This window comes from Cyprinodon tularosa, unplaced genomic scaffold, assembly GCF_016077235.1.
Source record: "Cyprinodon tularosa strain WSP-4 unplaced genomic scaffold, ASM1607723v1 ctg1287, whole genome shotgun sequence".
Lineage (NCBI taxonomy): Eukaryota > Metazoa > Chordata > Actinopteri > Cyprinodontiformes > Cyprinodontidae > Cyprinodon > Cyprinodon tularosa.
Genome location: NW_024038100.1, coordinates 15,113 through 19,709, shown reverse-complemented (window position 1 = coordinate 19,709; position 4,597 = coordinate 15,113).

Here is a 4,597-nt window from a genome sequence, read left to right as displayed (position 1 = left end):
GGGGCAGTTTCAACTTTTTGAGAGCAGGACTCCAACACTCTGCTATGTATGCAGGATCTCCAACATCTATAAACAAAGGTGTTGATGGCAGCAGCACAGCTGATATTTCTCTCCAGGATGGAGTCACAGCCAAAAGCAGGAGAATATGTGTCGTTAATTGGCACTATAGAAATATTTTATACTCTGACCCAACTGTGCAAGATTGTCAGAGTTTCTATACAACCTAAATTAAGTGTAAACGGTTTGTTCACAATCTGTGGAAATGTTTCCCTGCAAAGGGAACTGCTTTAAATTGTGTTGGTTCTCCAAATCCTCCAAAGCAGCTTCAACCACCAGGCTTGTTTAGGTGGTACTTTAGAGAGTAGCTCTGTACTGGGAGTGGAACAGAACCCTTTCTGGGTCACGCTGGTTGTGAGATGGATTAGATTTGCTTCCACTAAAGCCCATTAGATTGATAGAGAGTTTGGAGGTTTTTTGGAGCACACCAGTTTCTGTAATGTTTATCACGCCACCCTTCAGCAGCTTCTACAGGACCCACTTCTGTCTGGGGAATACATCCCGGGTCCATATAAATGCAAGTTACAGGCTTTCTCAGGAGAGAATTTCCCGGCGGAGTGTTTCCCTACAGGGAGAGCAGTATTTAGGGCACCCTACCTGACTGATGTGAAGGATGCTCTTATATCGCTTGCAGATCTCCCAATGTCAGCAGGCTGAAAATAGAGCCGGTAAAATGTGAAAGCATGTTTTAATTTCATGCAATAGTTTTCTAAACTTCAAAATGAAACATGTTTGTACTTTTAACAGATCATTTATAGCCCATGTCATTGCAGAAAGCAGTTTCAGACATTAACCTCCTGACTTTGGTTCCATTTCCTTGTAATTAGTATTGAAATGCAATTCCTCTCCAGGCCCTTGAAGCTATTATTGAAAAAAGTGCTAGGTATTAATGGTCCTATTAGAAAGCAATCTGTTCCCTAGAACTATGCGTGCTTCGATGAGTATGTCTGCTCAGCTGGATACTGAGGATTTGTTGTTATTGACTTTAAAGAGACAAATGGCTGCCGTGTCTGGAAGTGACAAAAATAGAGAGCGAGATGAGGAAGGGAAGCACAGCGGAAACTTAGATGATGAAATTTCTCTGGATCAATCTTCTGTCCATCCCTCAGTGTGAGAGCACAGCTTTGGATCGATGGAACCCGTGGAGTCGTGTCACAAGCTCTCTGCTACACGTTTTAATAAGGGTCATGACACCTCCGAGCTTTTAGAGCCGATTCCATCAGGCTTTTATTCACATTTACATCAATAAGGCAGGTTTTATATTTGGCTCAGCTGCACATCCAGTAGATCTCTAATAAATGGAAGGTTTAACCTACTTTGCCTGGAGAACAAAGTTCCTAGGTGATAACAAAACACAGCTAAAGCAGTACAGCTGCTGGATGCTAATGAGGAGTGTCTTTTGAGTTTTTTGGCAGCTTTCATAGTTGAGGAAATAGGAGAGCCTGTTCAGGGGACCTAGGCCGGTTCTCACTATGTGTACTTGTGAGATTTTATGTGCTCGTGAAACGTCATCAATCTCAGCCCTAGTGCTGTTCCAATTCACAGGAACAGCAGAGAACGGAAAAAGTCCCTAGATGTTGTTCTCCTCCCTTCCTCTTTACCCAGCATGCATCAGAGCAGACCGTTCTTGAGACTGACAGCTGTCCCAGCATGCACTGCGGCAGCAGCAGCTTCCAATGGAAAGCTCTATTGAAAATTTAAAGCTCTCTTTTCTGTTTCTGTTGTTCAGTAAAAGTATGTTTTAAGATCATTTTAGGCGAGAACATTATACTTTAAGCTTCACTATATGGCCCATTTACTGATTGGGCCAAATGACCCAAAAAACATAGCTTGGCTAATGCCCTTTGAAAAGGACGGTTTTATTGAGCTTCTGTCGCATGTTGTTGCTCTGTAAGCTAAGGTTAGTTATTTTGGCAATGAGGTGCAGCCTTAACTTAAAAAAACAAGGACGCAACCAATGTTAACAGCGTATGGTGGTGGCTGTCTATGCCATACTGTGTTTTTTCGATGATGCTCTCTGAGCACAAACACATCCTCTGACCCTATCCTCTGCCGTACAATGTACACGACCTCTAGCACTTTGATGGGCTGTGATCGTCTGGTACATGAGGTCTGACGAATGACCCACTCTGCTGCCCTGACCACCATCACTGTGCCTTCTGATGGAACCACCAGACCTCCATTGTTTTTTAACTTCAGCAGGTGGTAGCTCTGGTCCTTGATGGCAGATGCAGCATCTGTTACCAAGCTGGCACAGCAGACATCACAGGACAGCTTATTTGGAGCCTGTCGCACAGCAAATCCTGAAATAAGAGTTGGTATATTGAAATAATTTATAATAACCATGGGGAAATTAAGGGAACATTTATCTTTTTGGACCATTGTGAGATTGATTTCCCTCAGATTTTGACTATTGGCACCATCGGTTGTAGGCAGAATCGACTTTTAGTCAGCCTTTACCTGAAATGTACATTCTCCACAAGGCCATCAAAGCGGACAGGAAGGTAACTGTGGTCATGTACTAGCGCAGGAATGTCGGCAAACGGAGATGAAAGATCTTCTCCTCCTGCTTACACATTATATATCTTGCAGAAACAAAAACAAAAGTGACCAACAACAATTCACGGTGTATAAGATTGGTATATCAATATGTGATTAAATTTCAATTATACACATACCCTTTGAAGATGAGCTGGAAAGTTGAAAATGTTTGGCACAACACCATCTTTACGTCGGACAGTCTGCCCTGTTCAGTCAAAGTCCTCACTCCTGAAGTGCAGTGAAGAGTCCTGTCATTTGAAACAAAACCGTCCCTTCTTAGGACAAGTTCCCTCAGCCTCCTCATCTTTCTGTTTTTGGGAAAGATGAGGAACATTTGAACAATGTTCCCAGATGTATAAATTATTTTGAACATTTCCAACCCTTTTTCATTCTTTCAACATTAAGGGTAAGCACAAAAATACACACCTAAATGAAATTTGTTTGGGTTAATTGTATGTATGTATGCACTAGAGAATAACACAACCACACTAAACTACTTATAAAAAGTTTTCCAAACGAAACTAATACAAACTTATAAAAGCTTTGAGTCAACAACAATCTTGTAATACTATTATGTCCAGTGTTGGGGAGTAACGGATTACATGTAACGACGTTATGTAATTTAATTACAAAAACAGAGTAACTAATTCGTTACAGTTACAATGAGAAAATATGTAATTCAATTACAGTTACTTCCGAAAATATAAAGAATTACAAATTTAGTTACATTTTTTAAAAAATAAAAAGAAAAACCTTTGTGAAATATGTACAGTGAACCTCGCTATAACACGGTTCACTTCTCACGGTCTCGCTGCTTCACGGATTTGCATCATGCATTGTTAAACTTTATTGTCGAACATAATCAATGGTGGCATGTCGGTTCTTTTGGCCCAGAAGAAAAAAGAGCGACAACAACTACCGATAACTATGTTCTTCTCTCAAAAACACACCTGCACCGCAGGCTTCAGAAGAAAAAAACGCCACAGAGCAGAGTCAGGATGCAGCGGCTCCGTCAAACAGCAGTGAAATACTGTACTGTACACGTCAGTCACTATTTGTCCTACTGTACTTTGTATTTTTTTCATAATCATTTTTCATTTTCTCCCGTTCCAATCCGTCACGGCGGGGCGGTGCTGAGCCCCGCAATATTAACTCTTCAGTTCGTATTGATGATTAAAATGATTACTTATTTATTGATAACTATATTATTTTACAGTATAGTACAGTACAGTATTTATTTGTAAAAAAAAAAAAAAAAAACAGACAATAAAAACGTCTATACCGTAGGCTACTTTTATTTGTTTAACAAATGCTTGGGCCTGTAAAAGGTTTTTGTTCCTTGATTTCAATGTTGTATGGAGTATTTCATTGTACAATAACTTTAAAAAAATAAAGGTTTCTACTTCACGGATTTCACCTATCGCAGGTTCTTTTAGGAACGTAACCCCCGCGATAAACGAGGGTTTACTGTAATGATATATTTTTATTGCTTCGCGCCCTGTATCGCTGTTTCCCTCTACGGCTCCTTGTCTCTATCATATTTGCCCATTGATGATCCATCCTGTGCTGTTGGAGCCTCCTTGAGGAACAGCAAGCGAGCGGACCGTTCTATTGCAGCTCTAGCAGCGCATCAAAAATGACAGCCTTCCAGCACTGGAAATTTAAGGAACATTTCATTTACATCTGTGAAAATGGCTCAAATTTAACCGTACAGTGCAAGAAGTGTTTGCCGGCTATCAACCTGAACCTGCTTGTGTTAGTCTGCAAACTGCGTAAATGGTAGAGCCTGGGGGAGGAACAGGAACAGGAATGGCCCGACGAGAGGAGTCTGAGAAAATCTTCCATGCCTGGTGCTGCTGGCATCTCTTCTTGTGGACATCCTGTGATCGCCTGTCAGCAGTTCCCTCTCAGCTTAGTGCTTTTTTAAGGTTCACATTCAGTTCTCAAAAATGAAATGTTGAACATGGGTCAATACTCATTAAAACCTTAAAGTAATCAA